The following is a 25,539-nucleotide window of genomic DNA, read 5'->3' on the forward strand; positions in this document are numbered from 1 at the left end:
TTTTAATGGCTTGAGAGCTCATTTTTAAAAAATCACTGAATAATATTCCATTGTATGGATGTACCACAGTTTGTTTATCCATTTAACTTTCAAGAGACATTTTTGTTGTTTCTAATTTTGACAGTTATATGTAAGTGACTGTAAATATTCCTGCACGGGTTTTTGTGTGCACATAAGTTTTCACATCAGGTGGGTAAATTTCTAGGAGCATGATTGCTGGCTCATATGGTAAAACTGTTCAGCTTTGGAAGTGTGATGGTTAAAACTTGTCAACTTGGCTAGGCTACAGTGCCCAGTAGCTTGGTCAAACACTGTTGTTTGATGTTGTTGTGAAGGTATTTTGTAGATGTGATTAACATCTACAATCAGTTGACTTTTAGTAAAGGAAAGGAACTTGATACTGTGGGTGGGCCTCATCCAATCAGGTGAAGGCCTGAAGAGCAAAAACTAAGGTTCCCTAGAGAAAAAGGAATTCTTCCTCAAGATTGTGACTGAAAAATCCTTCCTGAGTTCTCAGCCTACTGGCCTGCCTACAGATTTTAGACTCACCACCCCCCACAATAGTATGAACCAACACTTTGAAGTAAATCTCACAATTTGTACACACACACAAACACACACACACACACACACACACACACACACACACACACACACATATATATCATATTGGTTCTGCTCTCTGGAGAATCCTGACTGATACAGTAAGAAACTGTCAAACTGTCTTCCAAAATGGCTGTACCATTTTGCATTCTTATTAGCAGTGACTGAGAGTTCTGTTGTTCCTTATTACAACAACAGTTGGTATTGCCAGTTTTTTGAATGTTAGCAATTCTATTAGGTGTGTAGTGGTACTTCATTGTTTTAAAAATTCTCTAATGAAAAATTAATATTAGCATTTCTATGATTTTTTATCATCTGTACATCTCTTTTGATGAGGTATCTCCAGATCATTTGTCCATTTTTTAATTGGGTAACCACTGCTCTTATTGTTGAGTTTTAAAAGGTCTTTGTTTATTTTGGGTATAACTTCTTTATCAGACATGAGTTTTGAAAACATTTTTACCCAGTCTGTGGTTTTTCTTTTAATTCACTTAGCAGTTTCTTCCACAGAGCAGACTCCTAAAATTTTAATAAGGTCTAACTTAACATTTTTTCTTTCATTCATATTGTTTTGATGTTATATCTTAAAACTCATCACTAAACCAAAGATCATCTAGCTTTTCTTCTACATTTTCTCCCAGATATCTTATGGTATTGTGTTTTATGTTTTAGTCTATGAGATCATTTTTTTAAATTCTGTATCTAGATTTTTTTTTTTTGCGTGACATTTTGTTTTTCCAGCACTGTTTGTTCAAAGAACTACCCTTTCTTCATTTTATTGCCTTTTCTTCTTTGTCAGGGATCAATTGATTATACTTATGAGTCTTCTTCAGAGCATTCTATTTTGTTTCATTGATCTTTGTGACTATTCATTTGTTGGTACCACTCTGTCTTGATAACTGTAGCTTTGCAGTAATTCTTAACACTGAGTTTTTTAAGTCCTTCAGCTTTGTTGTTCTATATTGTTTTGGCTCTTCTAGGTCTTTTACCCTTACTTAAAAACTTTAAATTATTTTGTGAATATCTCCAAAATGTAATCCTGACATTTCTATTGAGATTTTGTTCATTCTCTAGATCAAGGTAGTAAAAATTGATATCTTAACGATATTGAGTCTTCCAATACATGAACACTGAATATCTCTCCATTCAGTAGGTGTACTTTGAGTTCCTCCATCAGAGTTTTGTATTTTTCTGCTTAATGAACTTGTACATATTTTGCTAGACTTATAACTAAGTGATTCTTAGGTAGTATTATAAATGGTATTTTGTTTTTAGTTTAAAATTCTAATTGTTAATTGCTAATATAAAAATTTGACTTTGGTATATTAATCTTGTACTCTGAAATCTTACTATACTTGCTTAAGATCCAGAGGGCTTTTTTACACCCTAGTCTTTGGTCAATAATCATTTAATCTGTTCATAAAGACAGTTTTAGTTCTTCTACCTCACCTGTCTAACTTTTATTTTCTTTTCTTTATTTTTTCACTAGTTTGGACTTCTGGTATGATGTTAAACAGGAGTGGTGAGAGAAGACATTCTTGTCTTGTTGTAAATCTTAGGTGGAAAACATGTAGTTTCTCACCATTAAGTATGATGATAGCTCTAAGCTTTTTGTATCTCTTCTTTATCAAGTTGAGTAACTGCCCCTGTATTCTAATTTGCTTAGAGTTTTTAAAATCATGAATGGGTGTTGGATTTTGTCCTATGTACTTTCTGTGTGAATTGGAATAAATATGATTTTCCTTCTTGAATTTGTGAATTTGATGGATACATCAGTTGAATTTTGAGTGTTGAACCAGCCCACATACATGGAATAAACCCCACATGGTAGTGGTCTATAATTATTTTTATACATGGTTGAGTTCAATTTGTGAATACTTTGTTCATGGTTTTTGCATCTATGTTCATGAGGGATATTGGTCTGTGTTTCATTTCTTGCATTTTTCAAATCTCGTTTTATTTGTAGTATAATGCTGGCCTCAAAGAATAAGTTATGAAGGATTTCCTCTCCCTTTATATTCTGGAATAGATTATGGAGAAGTGGTCATTTTTTCCTTTAATGTTAGTTAGTATTCACTACTGTAACCCAATGGACTGGTGGATGTTTGCCTCTTCCCTCCCTCTCTCCCTTCCTTCCTTCCTTCCTTTTCTCTTTCTTCCTTCCTTCCTTCCTTCCTTCCTTCCTTCCTTCCTTCCTTCCTTCCTTTCTTTCTTTCTTTCTTTCTTTCTTTCTTTCTTTCTTTCTTTCTTTCTTTCTTTCTTTCTTTCTCTTTCTTTCTCTCTCCCTTCCTTCCTTCCTTCCTTCCTTCCTTCCTTCCTTCCTTTCTTTCTCTCTCTCTCTCCCCCTCTTTCTCTCTTTTCTTCTGGTTGGTGCTTTCTTTTGAAGGCTATTAATTTAATTAATTATTCAATTTCTTTGATATATATGCCTATTCAGAGTATCTGTTTCTCCTTGTATGAATTTTGGGAGTTTGTGTCTTTCAAAGAATTTGCCTATTTCATCTATCTTATCAGTTTTGTGGACATCAAGTTATTCAATTTATTTCTTTAGTAGTTCTTAGTATCAATGCAATTAGTAGTGATGAACTGTTTCATTTATTTTATATATATATATATATATATATATATATATATATATATATATATATAATTTGCATCTTCCTTCCCATATTAGTCTACTAAAATTCCATAACAAAATACCACAGTGGCTTAATCAATAGAAGTCCTGGAGTCTAGAATTCCAAGATCAGTGTTACAGCAAGGTTGATTTCCATGAGACCTCTCTTTCTGGCTTGCAGATGGCTGTCCTCTCAGTGTCCTCATGTTGTCTTTCCTCTGTCTTTACATGTGGCGAGAGATCTCTGGTGTTTCTTCCTCCTGTAAGGATACAAATCCCACTAGATTAGGGCCCTACTCTTATGACATCATTTGACTTTCATTATCTCCTTGGTAATAAGGAGGTAAGAGACATAAGGCCCTTGTCTGCAAAAATAGTCACATTGGGGGTTAGGGCTTTAACATATGAATTTGGGGGGGGTCAAAATTTAGTCCCTATTTTTCTTGGTTAACCTGGCTAGAAATTTATCAATTTTATTAATCTTTCCAAAGAAATCAGCTTTTAGTTTTGTTGATTTTCTCTGTTAATTTTTTTATTTTCAGTTATAGATTTATGTTCTAGTTTTTGTTTTCTTGTACTTGCTTTAAATTAAAATTAAGTTAAATTAAATTAATTGCACTTCTTACTCTAGTTTTCTAATGGTGACGGTTAGATTGATTTTAGATCTTCTTTTTTAATACCTACATTCAATGCTACAAATTTCTCTCTTTGCGCTGCCTTCAGTGCATTCTGTGCTTTTTTTAAAATACTGTATTTTCATTTAGTGTAAAATTTTTTTAAATGTTCATAAGACTTGTTTATTCACATGTTTTTTATAAATATTTTGCTTCATTTCTAAATATTTCCGGATTTTCTAGCTATCTTTCTGTTCCTGATTTCTAGCTTAATTCTATTGTGATCTGAGAATATATTTTGTATGACTTCTCTTCTTTTATGTTTGTTCGTTGGTTTTATGGCCCAGAATGTGATATATCTTGATGTGTACTACAAGCGATCTTGAAAATAATACATATTCTGCTGTTGTTGGAGGAATTATTCTATAAATGCCAATTAGATCACATTGGTTGATGGTGCTGTCCAAGTCAACTCTATTCTTATTTTTTGTCTGCTTGAACTATCAATTACAGAAATTATGAACTATAATAGTGGATTTATCTATTTTGTCTTGAAGTTCTATTAGTTTTTGCGTCATGTTTTTTGATGCTCTCTTGTTTGGTGCATACACAGTTTATGTTATGTCCTTTTTGGAGAACTGACTCCCTTTTCATCATGTAATGTTACTTTTTATCCCTGAAAATCCTCTTTATCTGAAATTAATAGACCTATTTCTAGTGTTGTCTGATCAGTGTTAGCATGGTTATCTTCTCCATCTCCCAGAGGGAGAGCATGTGAAGACACAGCAAAAAGGTGGCCACCTACAAGCCAGGGAGAGAAGCCTTGGAAGAATCCAACTCTGCTGACACCTTGATCTTGGAATTCTTAGTCTCCATAATTGTGGAAAGATAAATATCTGTTGTTTAAGCCACCAAGCCTATGGTTTTCATTTTGTTAGTCCTGGAAAACTAATATATTGATACATGATATTATTATTTCAAATATTATAGATCTCTGTAGGATGTGAATTCAAATTAATAACAAAATTTTAAATTATTAGTAATTTTTATCTCTATTTTACTGTCTTGCTTGCAACCTGTTATAATATTGTTTTGTCCAACTTTACAATTTTTTACATGCTTTTATTTGTAATTTATTACAGCAATTTATCGTAACCCAAGTAATTTTTTAAGTAAGATACGGAATGTGTGATTCTTCTGTACTGTTTTTCTAAATAGATCTTTCTGTTGACTTCTTAAACAAATTACATCTTGTGTCTGAAATCATTTGGAATTTATGCTGAAGCTACCCTGATTTTATAGTTAGTTTGTTGTTTGCTCTGTTTTCGCTGTAAGAATGATCATAAGCTTTTCTTCTCATGTCTTGTAAGACTATGTTATAATTTATTCACAAATGGTAAATTTTTCTTATCAATCTACATATTATGGATTCTCTTCACTGCAGAAAAAATGTTAGATCTAAAATCTAGATCATCTAGGTTTTAGATCTAGGTGATCTAACACTAAAATCATAGATCATAGCATCTGTTCCACATACAATGGTCTTTTCTCAAGAACAGTAATTGCCTCTGTGTTTACATATTCATCTCTATCTATGTCTTCCCTGTACTTCACTTTCTCTCACATTGTGTTTTTTCCCTTATCCTTGCCATGTGTGATTTTATCAAATTGGTTCACATAACTGATTTAGGTCCTTCGTGCCCTTCATGAATCTAATATTTACTTAATCCTGTTTTTGTGATAATTTTTAAAACTTTAATCATCTTCTTTTAATCCCTTCTTGTTGCCTTTTTTATCCCATTTTGTTGAAACACAATCTGAATGCTACATATTACTAATTTTTAAAATGTATCATTAGATTTTTATGAAAATTATGGCATTTATTTTGGTCTTCTAAGCCCTAGTCTCATTTTTGTTTTGTTATATTTTACAAAGGTCCCTATGACTATTCTCTGTTTTTATAGATATTTGATTAAATGTGGTAAGATTCTATTTTGAGCCCACTAGACAGGAAATATTTTAAATTAGAAGACTCCTTAAAAAGCGGAGTAAAGAGGATTGACAACCCAGAATCTCCAAAGCAAGATCATTACATTTTGTCAAATGAGGAGTAGTTATAAATATGACAGTTGTTTAGTTGGAGAATAAAGGAGATGTTGAAAAGATGTAGCTGTCTAAATATTGGCAGGGCTGTGGTTAGGAAAACTAAGATATTTTTCTGGATGCAGCTAACTGCAGATTTCATCTCAAAGTACAAGAAATCTGTGTTACAAAAAGATCTAATGCACACCGATTTAAATTGCTGAGGATATTAGTTCCCTATCATAGGTGTTCATATATAGCCAAAATGACCTATTGCCGAAGGGCTTTTTGAAACAGATGCTTTATTTTGGAGGATATTTGACTGGATGGTTTTTCCTACTATGACATTGTGTGTAAAAGGCATAAAGAAACATTAAGCAAAACTTGATTTTATCATTCATATGGCCTTAATGTTTGAAAAGAGGCATTTAAAAATTTATTTTCCTTTATTTGAAAACCCACACTTCCAAAACGCTAGAGTGTGATTCTAATGATATAGTTGATGAATGCAAATTGGATTCTAAAGTAATTATGCTTTCCAGTCCAATAAACATAAATGGCTTTAACAACTTTTCTTTTGCTCTAGATCAAAGTAAACTATATTTAACTCAGTTATTTAGAAGTAAAAGGCATGCATAAGGGATGTATGTAAAAGAAAATAATGTCTTAAAAATTGAAACTTTATTTGTTAGGCAGAGGCAGATCATTTCACATGAGCAAAACATGTAGCTGTCAGATTATTTATAAAAGTATTAACTGTTTTCCTTGTTTTCCAAATATCTCTTTCTGGTATACAATTTTTAAGTTGCTACCTGAATTTCTAATCAAACCTAATATATTTCCCCCCTCTTTATAATATTACTACCAATTTTCCAGGGTAAGACTTCTAATGTTCATTTTATAGTGACTAATTTAAAGTAAATAAAAATTATACATATCAATGAACTAACTGTTAGCAAAGTAGTTAAATTCTCTGTGCTGTACTTCCTTCCAACTTAGAAAGCATTCCCATAAGGTATCATTTGAGGTTATCCTATGAGGTATTACTTCTAGGTACTCAGAATAATTTTCCTTTTATGTCAGTACCACAAGTGGCATTTTAGCTATTTTTTTTTAACACCTTTACTGGAGTATAATTGCTTTACATTGTTGTGTTAGTTTCTGCTGTATAACAAAGTGAATCAGCTATACGTATACATATATACCCATTTTTCCTCCCTCTTGCATCTCTCTCCCACCCTCCCTATCTCAGCCCTCTAGGTGGTCACAAAGCACTGAGCTGATCTCCCTGTGCTATGCGGCTGCTTCCCACTAGCTATCTGTTTTACATTTGGTAATGTATAGGTCCATGCCATTCTCTCACTTCGTCCCAGCTTACCCTTCCCCCTCCCCTTGTCCTCAAGTCCATTCTCTATGTCTGCATCTTTATTCCTGTCCTGCCCCTAGGTTCTTCAGAACCATTTTTTTTTTTTTTTTTTTTAGATTCCATGTGTATGTGTTAGCATACAGTATGTGTTTTTCTCTTTCCGACTTACTTCACTCTGTATGACAGTCTCTAGGTCCATCCACGTCACTGCAAATAACTCAATTTCTTTTCCTTTTATGGCTGAGTAATATTCCATTGTATATATGTGCCACATCTTCTTTATCCATTCATCTGTTGATGGACACTTAGGTTGCTTCCATGTCCTGGCTATTGTAAATAGAGCTGCAGTGAACATTGTGGTACATGACTCTTTTTTGAATTATGGTTTTCTCAGGGTATATGCCCAGTAGTGGGATTGTTGGGTCGTATGGTAGTTCTATTTTTAGTGTTTTAAGGACCCTCCATACTTTTCTCCATAGTGGCTGTATCAACTTACATTCCCACCAACAGTGCAAGAGTGTTCCCTTTTCTCCACACCCTCTCCAGCATTTATTGTTTGTAGATTTTTTGACGATGGCCATCCTGACTGGTGTGAGGTGATACCTCATTGTAGTTTTGATTTGCATTTCTCTAATGATTAGTGATGTTGAGCATCCTTTCATGTGTTTGTTGGCAATCTGTATATCTTCTTTGGAGAGATGTCTATTTAGGTGTTCTGCCCATTTTTGGATTGGGTTGTTTGTTTTTTTGATATTGAGCTGCATGAGTTGCTTGTAACTTTTGGAGATTATCCTTTGTCAGTTGCTTCGTTTGCAAATATTTTCTCCCATTCTGAGGGTTGTCTTTTGGTCTTGTTTATGTTTTCCTTTGCTGTGCAAAAGCTTTTAAGTTTCATTAGGTCCCATTTGTTCATTTTTGTTTTTATTTCCATTTCTCTATGAGGTGGGTCGGAAAGGATCTTGCTGTCATCCAAAATAAAATTAAATATGAAAACACAAGCTTTAAATGATACATTAAACAAGATGGACTTAATTGATATTTATAAGACATTCCATCCCAAAACAACAGAATACACTTTCTTCACAAGTGCTCACGGAACATTCTCCAGGATGGATCATATCTTGTCTTACAAATCAGGCCTTGGTAAATTTAAGAAAATTGAAATCGTATCAAGTATCTTTTCCGACCACAATGCTATGACACTAGGTATCAATTACAGGAAAAAATCCGTTTTAGCTATTTTAATGAATAAAAAGAAGCTTCTCTCTTTGCTTTAATTTCTACCTGTATATGGTTTCAAAATGACTTAGTAGATGCTCTCATTACCCTAACTATGCCTGCATGCAAAGAAAACTTACCACACAATTCTCCAGTGAAAATTATAAAACATTGATTATATTGAAGCTGGATCTATATTATTCCATTTTGTGGATAATTAAAGTTATATTTGAACATATGTATGGTGTTTTCACTTAGCTCTAAGCATATGTATATTTGTTTGCATTTTAATTTCCTCATTTCTTAGTGAGTTAAGTTTATAGTGCTACTCAGTATAAATTCAAATGCAAAATGTTGTTCTATTTGATTAGATGTGGTTTTATATTTCTTCAAATAAAACTATTAAATGTGTTTTATTAGTTATTAAAGGTTTTGACACAAAGCATTCAGAAGGAGGACATGGTAGATTTGATTATGCATTTATCCCATGTCCACATAACCATTAATCTCAAAGCTGTACTAGAGAAAATGCCGGCATCTGGAGCATAGTAGGGACTTAGTATTTCTGTGAATAAACCGAAATGATGAAAATAAACTCCCTGATCAGCAAATTGAATGTCAGAAATTCCATATACTAATATTCTGCACTTTTTAAATATGAGAGGCCCTCAAGTCCTCAATTACAGCTTATGTACAATTAGTGGAAAATTAATTTAACAAATTTAAATAAGTTGTTAGGGTCCTCTGGAGTTTAGGAGGAGCATAAATTTTAAAGAGGCTATGAGGTGAAGGTTTCAAAAGGGAGGTTGTCTAAATGTAGACACATAGCAACCCTGGGGAACAGAACCTGATATGGTTGAAAGAGATAGAAAGCCTCCAATATAGTTCCTGATAATTATAAAAACTTGGCATCATTGGATGGGAGGAAGGGGGGCAATGTAAAGAGTCATATATCGTTAGAGTTCCAAATTATTTCACTAGATAAATGCTTAAATTTAACAAATAATGTTTATCAAGCTATATTAAATTTCATCATACTATGTTTGTGAATGTAAGAACAAGTCTAGCAAATTAAAATATATCCTTAAAAATACTATAAAATATTTGCAAATGATGGATATAGTTTCCTTGCCTTTGAAACTTTCATTTGACAAATACCTCATTTTTCAACAATGCTAAGCATAGCAGATATATATATTTTATCACCTGTAAAGTATGCTTTAGCCTTTCTTCTTTTCCCAGGGTTAAAGAAAAGCAATGTCTGTCATAAATACATATTAGTAATGCAAGTAGTTAAAGACAAAGTATGTAATTTGCATTTTTTATTCTCCTTTAGTTCTCAGGATACAAATTTATTTTGGCTTTGGGGAGTTCCACTAATGTTCATGATTTCATACTCATTAGATAAGCCAGAAGATATCATTTAAAAAATATTTATTCTTTTTTAAAGTCTGGCACTTGAGATATCTGTCTCCTAAACAAATTTAGTTTTTGCTTCTATACCACTGCACATAATATCTGTGTACACATACTTCCAATAAATATTAATTTTCACAATGTTTTTACTAACACTTATAAATGCTTCTTTCTTTTTGGACACCTTTATTGAGTGTAATTTACATAATATAAACTCACCCATGTTAATTGTAAACATCAGTGATTTTAGTAAATGTATACAGTTATACACTCTTCGCAAAAACCAGCTTTAGGACGTATCTATCACCCCCAACTTCCTCCATGCTGTTGCAGTCAATCACTGCTCCCATCCCTATCTCCAAGCAATTCTAATCTTGTTTTGTGTGTGTGTGCTCATGTGCATGCTACATTTTCCATTTTCTAGACATTTTACATAAATGAAATTATGTACCATATTGTCTTTTGTGACTAGCTTCTTTTTCTTAACATTATGTTTTTTTGAGATTCACTCATGTTTTGTGTGTATTTACACTTAGTTCAAATTTACTTGTAAGTACACATATACATCATATTTCACCCATTCACCAGTTGAAACATATTTTGCTTGTCACAGTTTTGAAGTATTATGAATATGTTGCTATGAGCATTTGCATACAGGTATTTCTGAGGACATGTTTTAATTTCTCTTGGATATATTCATTAGAGGAATTGCCAGGTCCTACAGTAAGTGTATGTTTTTCTTAAAACACACACACACACACACACACACACACACACACACACACATCAACCGCCAAACTATTTTCTCAAGTTTCTGGACCATTTTTCATCCCCAGTAGCAATGTTTGAGAGGACTGGTTTTTCTGTTTCCTCCCTGACACATGGCAAAATCAATTCTCTTTAATTTTATCTATTTCATTGGGCACACAGTGGTATCACATTGTTGTTTTAATTTCTATTTCCCCAATAACTAGGATTTTGAGCATATTTTTATGTGTTTAAACATCTCCTTTGGCTATGTGTTTATTTAAATCATTTGCATATTTACTTATTGGGTTGTTTATCTTATTGTTGAGTTGTTAAGAATTCTTTATATATTTTTGATACAAGTATTTACTTTCTGAGATTTATATTTTGAAAACATTTTCTCCCAGTCTGTGTCTTGCATTTTAATTTTTCTAACAGTGTCTTTTTAAGGTCAAACCTTGAGAAAGACAGAGAAATACAAATATCATATGATATCACTTATATGTGATCTAAGAAAATGATACAAATGAACTTATTTGCAAAACAGAAACAGACTCACAGATATAGAACACATATTTCTCACTACCAAAAGGGAAAGGTGGAGGGGAGGGATAAATTAGGAGTTTATATATAAAATAGATAATCTACTATATATAAAATAGATAATGTACAAGAACCTACTGTATAGCACAGGGAACTCTACTCAATATTCTGTAATAATCTATATGGGAAAAGAATCTGAAAAAGAATGAGTATATGTATAACTGAATCACTTTGCTGTACACCTGAAACTAACACAATACTGTAAATCAACTATACTCCAATATAAAATAAAAATTAAATTAAAAATTAAAAAAATAAACAGCCATGTCTGTGAGATATTTTTAGTAATTGTCATTTGTCCGGAAGAGACATGAATGTTTTAGTTGGCTTTGCAACATTTTATTTATTTATTTATTTATTTTTGGCTGTGTTGGGTCTTCGTTTCTGTGCCAGAGCTTTCTCTAGTTGCGGCAAGCGGGGGCCACTCTTCTTCGCGGTGCACGGGCCTGTCACTATCGAGGCCTCTCTTGTTGCGGAGCACGCGCTCCAGACGCGCAGGCTCAGTGGTTGTGGTTCACTGGCCTAGTTGCTCCGTGGCATGTGGGCTCTTCCCAGACCAGGGCTCGAACCCGTGTCCCCTGCATTGGCAGGCAGATTCTCAACCACTGCGCCACCAGGGAAGCCCTGCAACATTTTAAATTACATTCAAAACTTCTTGGCAAAGACACATATATATTGCCTTTATGATGAAGTTTATATACTTAATTATGTTTTTCTTATTTTCTCTGGTATAATATGGAGTATTATTAGTAGTGCATACACATGCTGCTTGTGGACTTGGATGTGAATATTCTTTTTCAGTGTTGAGGCAGCATGCTTGTTTTGCATTTTATAAGGCTGTTCTTAAAACAAAACAAAAATTTAAAGGATTGCATCTTTTCCCTACATTAGAAGCAATAAATTAACTTCTGTGTACGCTTTTCACCACCATAAGCATAGGCTTCGTGATTAAATAAAGTTGGATAGATTTTGTGTGATAAAAAAAATTGTTAATTTTGACAAAGTACAATTTTTCAAGATTTCCTTTTTTATGGTTCCAGCTTTTGTTTCTGTCTAAGAAAGTTTGCCTAACCCCAAAACACAAAACAAATTTATCCTATGTTTCATGCCAGAAGTTTTATGACTTTAGTTATTACATTTATGGCTATGATTTATCAATACTATGATGTAATTATTGTGAATAGACTGTGGTGAGAGTTTTTTTTTTTTTTTTTGTCATTTGTGTATCCAGCTGTTTTACCACTGCTTATTGAATATGTTATACTTTACCTATTGAATTTCCTTGGCACCTTTGTGGGAAAATCAATTGACCATATGTCTTTGGGTCAATATCTGACTCTACTATGTTCCATTTATCTATAAGTCTAGTCTTGAACTAATAACACACTGTCTTGACTACTGTGGAACCCCAAAGTACATTTTGAAATCATGTAATATAAGTCTTCCAACTTTGTACTACTTTTTCAAAATCGTTTTGGCTACTGTAGGTACTTTGGATTTCCATATAAATAAAAAAATCAGCTTGTCACTTTCTGAATAAGATCCAGGATTTTCACAGGGAATATTTTTAATCAACATATCAGTTTAGAGAAAATTGCCTTCTTAACATGACCGAGTATTCCAGTAGATGAAAAGGGTATGATTGACACCTTATGTAGATTTTCTTTATTTTTTCTTAGCATTGTTTTACAGTTTTTAGCATACGTGCATAGCACATCTTCCATTAATTTTTTATAATTTATTTTTTCTTGTTTTGTTAATAGGACTTTTGTAAAATTGTGTCTTTAGATTGTTTGGTAATTGTGTATAGAAATATAATTGATTTTTGCATATTGATTTTTATCCTGTGACTTTGCTAAATTCACTCATTAATCATACCACCTGTGAATAGACAGCTTTGCTTCCTCTTTTCCAATTGTGTGACTTTTGTATTTTTGTTCTTTTTACTTACTTATTGACTAGAACCTCCTTTCCAATGTTGGAAAGCAGTGTGACAGCAGATTTCCTTGTCTTGTTCCTGCTCTTAGCTTTCTAGTGGTTGCCATAAAGTTTACACTGTATATTTTTAACTTACATAACCTATTTATGTTATTATTGACTTACACTGGTTAAAAAACAACTTTTCCCTAGAATATCTTTGTTTGCTTAGTCTCCTCTTTCTGCTGATGTGTGGTGTGTGTGTGTGTGTGTGTGTGTGTACACTTTGCTTTAAACAGTCACATGGATTTTAAGAAATCAAGAGAAAAATAAAATTGTGTATATCAATATTTTATAACTGCTCTTATATGTACCATTTCCAGTGTTCTTCCTTGTTTCTTTTCCAGCAGTTATAAATCTAACATCATTTCCTCTCAATCTGAAGGGCTTTATTTACTATTTCTTGTAGAGCAGTTCTTCTAAACATAAATTCTCTCAGTTTATTATTTTCTTAAGTCAAGAACTGGTTTTATTTTACATTCATTTTTGAAAGATAATTTTGCTGAATGTAGAATTTCTGATTGGTAGTTTGTGTTTGTGTGTGTATCAGTTTCAATTTATCATCCCTCTCCCTTCTGTTCTCTATTGTTTCTGATGAGAAATTAGCCGTTAACAGATTGTTGTTTCCATGTGTGATGCCATTTTTCTCTTTCAGCTTTTAAGATTTTCATTTTAATCTTGGCTTTCAGCAGTTTGATTAGGTTGTGTCTATCCCTAATTCACTTTTTTTTTTTGATCCTTCATGGATTTTATTGAGCTTATTGGATTTATGAATTAAAGTTTTTATCTAAATTTTGGAAGTTTTCAGCTATTATTTTTTTCCAGTATATACTTTTAATTCTTTCTCTCTCTCCTTTCTGGGAGAGTTACTTATATGTTGGTTTGCATAATATTTTCCCACACCTCTCTGTCTCCATTCATTTTTCTTTCAACTTTTATTTCTCTCTGATTTTTGTATTAATTACTACTAATATATCTTCCAATTTAATTCAGTGATTCTTCTTCCATCTCCAAAATGCTGCTTAACACATCTAGTGAAGTTTTTGTTTTAATGATAATACATTTTGCCGCTAGAATATTGTTGCATCATTCTTAGTATATTTCCATTGGTGTTGAAAATATTTTTCCTTTAATTATTTAAAAATAATTAAAATGGTTGTTTTAAAATATTTGTGTGCTCAATTCAACATGTGCCCACACTGAGTCAGTTTCTGTTGACTATTTTTTTCTTCCTGAGTATGAGTAATGCTCTAATTTTTTTTTTTTGCTCTTCTAGTAATTTTTGGTTGAAAACTGTATATTGTAGATTATACTTTGTAGAGACTCTTCTTTGTTTTATTTTTTAAGATTATTGGTTTTTCGTTTGCCTGGACTCAAATAGCAGAATGTCTGCCTTACCTTGTGTGAGTCACTAATGTCACCATACATTATTTTTTTTAAGCCTGACTCCCTAAAGGTCTTCCCTGTGCCTCTTTTCTCTGCAAAGTAGTCAGCCACCCTGAGTCCCTAAAGCTCTGCCGATGGAGCTATATTTGCGTTGAGAAACAGTTTCAATATTGGGCAGGTTCTGTAGTTTCTCTTGAATTTTGCTTCAAAGGGCTCTCTCAGGCCCTGTCATGTGGCAGCAAGGCTACAGTTCCTACAACAGCTTAGCCAGAGTAAACACTTCTAAATTTGTTGTTTACTTTTTTTTTTTTTCAGTGCTTTGAAAAGTCCCTTTTGGACAGTTTAGTCCAGTTTTATATTTGTTTTCTTCAGAGGAGACTCGTCCAACTATCTTTGTGCTACAATTACAAGAAATAGCTCCCTGCATAAAGTTTTTAATCAATACAGTACAAATATTTTGAAGAGAATGGAAACATATTTTCATTTACAGATGTTCTGGGCTAAAGAAAGTATGGTGCTCACAGATATTAAATAATTTTGAGTTAATAAATTACTGTAATTTCCGTTCCTTAGTCTTTTTTCATGCACAATTTTATACCAAAAAGAACCTTTATAATACTAATAAAATTTCAGTTTAGTCTCTAAATAGAATTTCAAAATCACTTCATTCACACTATGTAATCTTTGCATCAATAGTGCTCTCCTCAAATTACCTAAATATTTATTTTTTCTTCAAACTTGTTTTTATCATATTGTAGTATGATGAGATATCTTTACTTTCCCATAATATTGTACAAAAATATCCCCCAAATTCTCCCATTGTTTCGATGTAAGAAAGTGTCTTTTAATCTGCAGTTTATCTAGAGAGATTCCTTGATTTGTTGCTCCTATGGTGCATAGTATATAAAGATAAAAGCTTTCCTACTCTGTGTTTATTGCCAGGAACATATAAGTGATATGTAAGTTAATCTATATCTTAAGTATTCTGAAGAAGTTTTCACAATTAACTGCAATATTTCACTGATTGGCAACTTGATAGTGTCAGAAAAATTTCCATTAGATCTTCAATAAATCTCTTAAATGTTAGGTTTACTTACTTTTGCCATAATATCAGTACCTATGTTTAGTTGGTTTCCATCTTTGAATTAAATTTAATGTATTGCAAATTAATTTTGCTTTATTCTGATAAGGAGTTATTTCCCTAAAATGTATTTTGGATACTAAATGATCAAAATCTCAAATTAAATACCTTTTTATCAGTGCATTTTTAAAAAGTTATGAATTGCTAGGAATATTTGAAAGTATGTTTCATGAAGAAGGACACAGTACTAGTATTAAAATTAAAACTAACCTTGGTTCTCCCATGAAAGGATCTTTCCAGTGAAATAATAACTTGTATGTATTGAGCCAATATTAGTCTATGAGAAATGGTTTCTCAGATGCCATGTTTCAGCTGTGATTAGATCACATCCCCAAGGAATTTGACTATAATTTTCTTCTACCAGTGTAGAGAGTAGAATAGTTATAATCTCAGTAGAAATCTATGAGACATTAAGAATTTAATCTTAGAGAACTAAAAGCAATCTGGGACCCCAGGGTTATCTAAAGATACAATCTTGGGGAAAATATTATGCTTTCACTATTAAAAGACTTAGTTATTCAGATAACTTTATATTTTAGTATATTAAGCTTATTTGGAGATTTACTTAAACAACTTATAATTAATGTCAAACTTATAAATTAATTGAAAATAAGATCTGTCTCTCAAATCCATTTAAACAAGCAAGCCGTATTTCCTGTTCTGACTTGGTGTTCCCCAAAGGCTAGTGACTGATCAATTTTAAACAGTGGTATCCACCTATCAACTGATCTTCAAACCGAGATGTAAATTGGTTTACTAGAGATCTCTGTCTCAGTGTCCTGTAGGAATCTCAAGCGCATAGTATAAAATACCTCCTTCCTGAACTATTAATGCCCAAGCTTGCAAACCAGTGATGCATTCTCCAATTCCCACTTCCGATTTATTTTCTTCATTGACTTCAGAATTATCTACCTAAAGCACAAATCTGAGCAGTAACATCAGACTGGTCACCATTCCTTGCACATTGGGTGCTTTTTTGTGTCTCCATTCTTTTATGTTATTACTTCTATCTCTACATCCCTTCTTGGCCCTCTGTATACCAGAAGACATCTCCTGTTATTCAAGACCCAGTTTAAATGTCACTTCATCTGAGATTCTGTATTATTCATGCTCTTTAAGTTTTCAAGGAAAAGACATTCTCATATTACTACCAACATTGTTAGTTTATGGTAAGCTTACCTGGAGGGTTTAGGGGCATTATTTATTTATCTGTATAGTCACCCTAAATGTTACTGTTTCCACATAGAAGGTGTATGGTTAATGAATGGAATTATCAACCTTTTTATAATCGTAAAACATTTTGGTATATTTTCTTATGTCAATTTCTATAAATCTTACCTTAGATAAACCAAGAGTAGTTTATATGATCAAATAAAATTAAAGTATAGTACTTCATTCTTAATTAATATATACTTCAAGATGCTTGAGGGATGGTACGTTCATATTTCATTAATTCTCCAACACATGTATGTCCTCATCCAGTAACTCTTCAATTTCTGCTTAAAGTTGGAGAAAGATGTTCAAGGAGGGAAATATGAAAATGACATGTGCAAAGACTATAAAAACACAGTAACTGAGCCCCAAACTTATGTAGAATAAGTGTCCTAAACCTGATTTAACTGACTTGACTGATGTATTAGTTAGGGTTTGACCAGGGAAGTATACCAGGATGAGTAATATGACAATATGGGGTTTACTATAGGGATGGAATTACATGATTGTGGAAACCATTGAAGGATTCTAATGAGGACTTACACCATTGTCTGCTGTGAGCCTAAAATTGCTGTAGCTCAAAACAGCTGACAGGCAGGATAAAGCTTGCCCTGAAGAAAAAGGAAAGCAAAAGCAAATTGGAACCTATAGGGAGAAATTGAAGCATGTGTGTGTCTTTAACTGCCTTCAACCTCAAAAATGCTAGTTTCTTCCAGAAGTTGCTGGCATCAGTTACAGTGGGGCTGCACATGTGCCATGACTTGGAGCAACTAAAGTAGGAGAATTGGGATCTAGGGTAGTGGCCCACACGACAGGGTGAATCAATATTGGCAACTTGAATAAGCTCAAGTGAAGCTTGGAGCATCATTAAGGACATTTCAGCTTCAAATTTGCAAACAGTTCTGTTGTGCCCCAACTCTAACCTAGAATCACAGAGGGAAGAGAACTGAGGGGAAATTAGTTTGGGCATAGCTAATTTCTTACCTGTTGGGAGCCTTATAAGATCTAGATTTATTGAGCAGTTTAACTTTATAAAAATTAGTACCAGATCAAAATTACATGATGGGTTCAAATACATCCAGAGTGTAATCAGAGTTTCGTGCCACTTTATTGTGGCCTAAATTCCATACTTATGTTTTCTAATGCCAAATAAGCAAAAGCACAATTTGTATTTATGTGACCAAATAAGGAGAATTACATTTGTTTTTAATAAAGATGCTATATTATTTAAGAGTAGAACAAACTGAGTATAATCTGATAATGACTTTTTTCTACAAATTGCTGATCTAAAATGTAATTTTGTATGAAAAAATATCCAGCTGTGCTGTCTTTTGTTCCCATTCTGAGAATCCTTTATTTTGTTATTATTTTAAGTGAATTACTAAGCTTAACTGTTTAAGATTGACTTTGTTTTAAAATCATCATGAACTGAAATTAAATATCTCTCAATATTATACATTTACTAACAGTTCTTTATAATCAGAGAGATCAGTTAATTGGAATATTTATTTCTACTTTGGTATAATAATAAAGATAATTTTCATTTATTGAAACAAAACATTTTGTGGGAGTGTGTAATGTACCAGTTATCTCAAAAAATAAAATCAAATTTTAATTCCTACTGTAGCCTGAAGAAACAGCAACAACAAAAACTCCATGTCTGTGTGTTGAATAATATGTCTTTCCCTAAGCTTGTTTGGTACAGTAAGCTCAAAGTGGACACAAAACAAAGACACTCAGACTGCCTCTTAATTTAAAAAGTACTAAAAATTCAGATAAGTTCTTTATATAAATGAGGATAAAAATCTTAATTTCATAATCATTGATTATTCAGGCATGTGTATGTATATTGTATATACATTTATGCTTGCAGGCATCACATATAACATACTTTTTTTCCTCCTAAAAAGTTTGAATAGTAAAATAGTAAATATTTTAAAATATTTAAATATTTAAAAATATTTAAAAATAAAATAGTAAAAATGCAGATTGTATTTTAATTTTTTCAGTTTTATTGAGCTATAATTGATGAATAGCCCTGTATACATTTAATGTGTACAGCAAAATGACCTGACTTATATATAGGGCAAAAAGATTACCACTCTTTTTAGTTAATATTCATCACTTCATACATAGTTAACAAAAAAAAAATTTTTTCCTTGTTACAAAAACTTTTAGGATCTATTCTCTTAGCAGTTTTCAGGTATAGCATACAGCAATATTAACCATACTCATCATGTAGATTCCTTTTTTCAAAGATAGCTAAAACAGTATTTCCCATTATACATTCTCTTTTAATAATACAATTTTGACAGTAGTCTCATTGTGAAGTGGTGTCTGCTTTTTCCTCTTGGATTTGGATAAGTTTGTGAACATGACAAAAATAATGCTCTGTGACTTTTAAAGCTGGGTTGTCAAAGACAAAATAGTTTCCATTTGATTCTATTGAGACACCTTTTCTTGGAACTGAGTCATTGTGCTGTGTGGAAGTCCAAGTAGACTATGGAAACGTTCACATGGAGAGAAAATAAGACACCCCCCCCTTCCCCAGACATGTGCACACAATGGCCCTGCTTGAGCTTCCAGTCTGCACCCAGTATCAATTTACCAAGTATGTAACTGAGTTTTCTTGAAAGTGGATAACCTGGTCCTCTGTTAAGTTGCTCCAGTTGAAGACAGAAAGAGATGAACCAGCCTCACTTGTCCCTGCACATACTCAGATATTTCAACAAAATAATTGTTTTTGTTTTATGTCATGATATTAGATCATAAAAGGCAATTGAGTTTCCACCCGGTTTACTTGGAACACTTGCCTTTAAAGTCCTGGGTGCCTCATGAGAAATCCAAGGCTACCATGCTGTCACGATGCTCAAGTCACATATAAGACTGTTTGTAGATGTAGACAAATTATCATCTGCTTGACAGTCCCAGATGACATCTCCAGTGGCAATCACCATAAACTATCAGACATGTAAATAAAGAAAACTCTAGATGAGTCTTGCCTCCCTCTGGCCAGTAATTGCTAACCTATGACTTCTTCCCATTGAGTCCTTACATAACAAGTTGAAGAGAGAAACCACCTTACTGTGCCCATTTTCAATTGGTGTCGCACAAAGTATGTGAGCATAATAAAATGATTGTTTTAAGCCATTAGCTTTTTGGGTAATTTTTATAATAGGTAAATAGATAGCCATAATAGACTGTGGTACCGGTAATGGAAAGCTACCTTTACAAAATCTAAGATATGATGCAGTGCTGTTGGTATGGGTCGGTAGGAAGAAGCTGAAAGGGCACTGAGGAAACCATTAGTGAAATCCTAAAGGGCATCAAAGACAGTGTTAGTAAAAGTATAAAGCACTGTGAGGAGGCTGTAAGTGAGGGTTTAAAGAAAAGAGGAAAATGTTACTGGAAGCTGGAGGAAAAGAGACCCTTTTATGAAGAGGCAGAAAGTATAAAACTGACAACTATAGTAATGTAGAAAATAGAGGATATACTAAGAACTTGATGATCTAAGGTAAAGGGATTAGATTTCCAAGCAAAGTTTTGAGTGTGCTGTCTATCATTTTCTAGCTGCCAAATATAAAATGAGAGAGGAGAAAATTTAGTATAAATATAAATGATCCTAGACTTGCTGAGTTTGTAAATGAAACTGTTTCTCATTCCTAACCTCCCCTAGAAGAAGAGTCATAAAGTAAGAAATAGCCATAGTTCATAGATCAACTCTCGGGCACTGTCAGAAAAATGTCTCATGGTAAAGATGAAACTAAGGGTGCAACTTTAAAAGTGTTTGTTAAGACCTCAAAAGTGCCTCATAGACCCTTTAACACACACAAAAGGCCTTCCAAGTATCTTAATGGCATGTTCTGTGGCCATCGCTGTTTAAAAAAAAAGGCTTTCTAAGAATCTTGAAAAGCTTATCACGTGGTAAATTCAAAGGGAGCCCCTGGTGAAAGGTTTTTGTGGATGTGGCCTTTGTCTAATGGAGTATATTATAAATGGATACCACAAAACAGAGATTCTTTTTAAAGAAATGATATCATATTGAGTCGAAGGCAAGAGAGACTATATAAAATAAAGGAAGGTTTTCACACTCCTTTAAGGAATACAGGCAGGAAGCAGGCTGAGAAAACCACTCATCTGCAACCACAGGCCATTTCTTATGGAAAAAGAAAAATGCCTCAGAGGGCAAAACCAAGATCTCAGATCATAGAGCCTAGGGCCACCACGAAATCCCAGGCATGAAGATTTAGCCCTAAATAGTTAACTGACCACATGTGCCTGGCTGGATTCAGATAATTTTACAGACCAGTAACTGTTGTGTGTCTCCTGTTTTTGAATGGGAGTGTCTATATCAGCTATTCTATGCCTGTCCCATCATTGTGTGCTGCCTATGTGGGGAACGTATAATATGTCTTTAGTTCACAGTTTATCAATTTGAGAGAAATTGTATTCAAAGAGCTCTGCACAAGGTACAGGACCTGAAGAGCCTCAGCTGTAGCTGAACCAGATTTACCTGAGGAGATCTTAAACCTTGATGGACTGATGTTGTTATAGGAGAAGGCTTAGGGGCTTTAGGGGCAGGCATTGCTATATTTTGTATGTGAGAGGGAAATGGGGAAATGGATTGTTTTAGTTAGAAGGCAGACTGACAGATTGTATTTTCCAGAGATGGTTACAATAATATCTCCTCTGCCATATGCTCATCTTATGATGTGATTTTGACATCTTTCCCTCCCACTGAGAATTGAGGTCTATATTCTCTTCCTTTTAATCCCAGGCTTGTTAGTATGGTAGCAATAGTAAGACTATGGTACATCCAAGGATGGGTCATAAAAGGTAATATGGCTTCCATCTGATTATCTTGGAACACTCGCTTTTATAGACCTGAGCAACCATGAAATATATGTTGTGAAGAAATCAAGGCCACATGGAGAGGCTGTATGTAGGTGAAGCCCTCACCTTTTACATCATTAAATTTAATTGATTTATATTTTTTATAATCATGAGTATATTTAGATTTATGTCTCATTTTATATTCAGTGCATTTATTTTTTTCTCATTTTAAGAAGAGATAAAATTTTCTTCCTTTGATTTGAAAATATTACATATTTTTTAAATCTGGTGGTTGTTTATAATTTATTAAAACTCTGGATTCCCTTGCAATTTTCAGTAATTGATTTCTTTATCTTTCTCTTGAGCCAGAGTAGACATTAAGATTCTCTTTTGTCTCATGCACCTCTTCATCTCACAATATTAATATCCTCTGTAGTTTTAGTCTACAATAGTAGGGATAAAATTTGTATTTCTTTTCCATTTTTATTCTTGCTGTTTTTAGATGACAATAATTTTTACTAAATTGTTCACTCACCCTTATCTTACATATTTAATTAAGCATTTTCTTTGATTTGTTAATATCCATTCAATAGGATATCCTCCAATAAATATTTTTGTATCATAAAATTCCTGAGGTATCTTAAATTACATATTTATTTAATATATTAGTTTAGTTTGCCATAAAAATAATAGTATAATACAGTCCTTTATCTTGTACACTTTGAAAATATTTTTCCATTGTGCTCTTGTCCTTGGTGTGGTTTATAAATCCAATAATGGGTTGATTAGAATTTTTTCCACTGTTCTAGAAAATCTTAGTTTCACTGTTATGTGTCTGGTTGTGGCTTTTTAAAAGATCTTGTCTTTATACTATGAGACTTTTTAATATGAGATGTTTCATCTTTCTCTAATATTTGGATCTGTTCAATCCTTACTGCTTCAATATTTCCTCTGCTCTGTATATATTTTAACTCCTTCTAAGATTCTTATTTTAGGGAGTTTCATGTCTTTCTATCTTATAGATACCTCAGGTTCTTATTCCTTCCATGTTTTTTATTATTTTCTGATGATTTCTAGAAGGCTTTTTAAACTTAATATTCCACTTCAATAAGATAGCACTTTTGGCTGTATTATTCAGTTATAAAATCCTTCTACTGAATTCTTTATTTCTAACACAGGTATTATATTTTTATGAAAATAATTTTCATTTGGTTTTACTTTATAATTTTCTCATCTTCATTTACCAATAATTTGTATAGTAGTTTTGCTTTCCTTTTTCAAATATTTGATTTTTCTGTATATGATACCTTTTATTCTTTAGGGGATTCACAACATCTAGATCAGAAAATAGAATACAGAAATAGAGGCTGAAGCCCCAAACTTTTGAATTTAATAACTAGGTTGAAAGTAGTCAAAGACAGACAAGCAGATGCACTGAGATTTTCTACCTCTAGATTTTCCACCCCACCCCCCAAAAAGTGAACTGCTTATCAGTTCTCTTTATCTACCTCTTCATTCAATTATGAAGTGAATGTCTCCCCTGTTAGTTAATCCTCTAGCCCTTGAGAAATGGAGGGAAGCGGGAGACAGCAGGGGCTAAAACATCAGGAGGCCCATTTTGATTTGGCTATATATATGGGGGAGGGGAGAGAGGGGCGGGCGAGGATTGACATAACATTATATTACTTTCAGGTGTACAACATAATGGTTTGATATTTGTATATATTGCAAAATGATCACCACATTCTCTACCATCTTCTCTACATTAGGGTCAATTTATATTAAGCAATACTAAGCACCAGTAAAATATATTTTCTATTCACCTCACCCAGACTATTATTTAAGTAGAAAACTGCATTTTTAAAAATAGCGTATTTCAGCCATTGCCATTATACTCTCTATTGGATTATTTTTCTCTTTAGATTTGAAGAGCAATATGCAGAAAAAGGAGAAACTAAGAGAAAACTAAGCCCTGGTACCTCATGTTTGTTTCATTGTGGACTAATTCATTCTTTAATTATCCCAGGTAATCACTCTTCTTTTAACTCTGTCCACAAATTTTTTGATACTCCTCCCTTCAAGAGGTGTAGCCTAATCCCACATCCCTTTTTTGTGGGCTTGATTTAAGGACATGCTTCTAACAAATAGAATTAACTGGAAGCAACAATGTATGCCTTTAGGGACTAGACCATAAAAGGCACTGTAGCTTTCTCCTTGCACTCCTGCTTTCTCTCTGTCTGTGTCTCTCTGTCTCTCTCTCCCTTAGATTGCTCTCTGAGAGGGTGAGTTGCCAGGTATGAGGATAGTCAAGCATCTTATGAAGAGATCCGCATTGTGATGAAATGAAGACTTTTTCTACTAGCCATATGGGTAAACCATTTTAGAAATAAAACTTTCAGCCCTAGCCAAGGCTACAAATGACTGTAGCCCTGGGTGAAGCCATGCCTGCTACTTCTGGAGAGGCCCTGAGCCAGAACCACCCAGAGAAGTTGTTCCTGAATTCCTGAACAACAGAAACTTTGGGATAATAAACGTTTTCTGTTCTAAGCCACTAAAATTTTGGGTAATTTGATAGGCAGCAATAAATACCTAATACAGCTTCTTGAAACTTAATAGGCCAGTACAATTGGGTTTAATTTCTCTATTTTTATAATATTTGTTTTTCTCACTGTTTTTTTGAATTAAGGTGAATAGTAAGAGTATGCTTAGTTCTATAAGAAACCTCCAAACTGTCCTCCAAAGTGGCTGTAGCATGTGTGATTCCACCAGCAATTAATAAAGTTTTTGTAGCTCCACACCTCACCAGGATTTGGTGCTGTCAATGTTTTGGATTTTGACCATTCTAATAGGTGGTTAGTAGTATCTCATTAATTTTCATTTCTCTAATGGCATAGAATGTTGAACCTTTTCATATGCTGTTTGCCATCCGTATATCTTCTTTAGTGAGTTGTCTAAGATTTTTTGCCTATTTACTCATTTTCTTATTGTTGAACTCTAAGAGTTCTTTGTATATTTTCTACACCAATCCTTTATCAGATAGGTCTTTGCAGATATTTTATTCCAGTCTTTGGCTTATCTTTTCATTTTCTTTGACAGATCAGATGCTTATAATGAAGTCCAGCTTATCAATTGTTTATTTCATGGATCATGCCTTACTTGTTGTATCTAAAAAGTCATCTCTGTATCTAAGTTTGTCTAGATTTTCTTCTATGTTATCTTCTTGAATTTTACATTTAGGTATTTATTCCATTTTGAGTTAATTTTTGTGAAGAGTGAAATGTCTTTTTCAGGATTCATTATTTTGCATGTGGATGCCCAGTTATTCCAGTACCATTTTTGAAAAGACTAACTTTCCTCCATTTACTGACTTTTTGTAGCAGGCCTTTTAAAAATCAGTTTTATTTAGGTATAATTTTTATGGCATGAATTTAATCAGTTTTAAGTGTAAGATTAGATGCCCTTTGACTAATCGTTGCAGTGTGGAGCTACCACCGTAATCATAATAGAGATTATCTTCATCACTTGAAACAGTTACCTGAGACCTTTTTGTAGTTAATTTCATACCCCAGTCCCAGTCTATGGCAAGTAGTGATTTTATTTCTGTCACTATAGATTTGTCTTTTTGCAAATTCCATATAAAAGGAATTATACATTATCCTCCTTGTATGTCTTTTCACTTAGAATAATTCTTGGAGATTCATCTGAGTTGAGTGAATTGATTATA

The 25,539-nt window shown here is 33.1% G+C and overlaps 1 long non-coding RNA gene across 1 annotated transcript in view; it reads right to left on the reverse strand.

Annotated features, from left to right (window-relative positions):
- Positions 1-2,740: 2,740 nt before the first annotated feature.
- Positions 2,741-25,539, reverse strand: part of LOC309634966 — a 72,198-nt gene continuing 49,399 nt past the window's right edge. The window contains exon 2 of the long non-coding RNA XR_014248537.1: positions 2,741-7,651. This is a non-coding gene — a long non-coding RNA (uncharacterized lncRNA). The remainder of the gene's footprint in view (positions 7,652-25,539) is intronic.

The sequence above is a fragment of the Balaenoptera borealis genome (assembly GCF_965194805.1).
Source record: "Balaenoptera borealis genome assembly, chromosome: 9".
Lineage (NCBI taxonomy): Eukaryota > Metazoa > Chordata > Mammalia > Artiodactyla > Balaenopteridae > Balaenoptera > Balaenoptera borealis.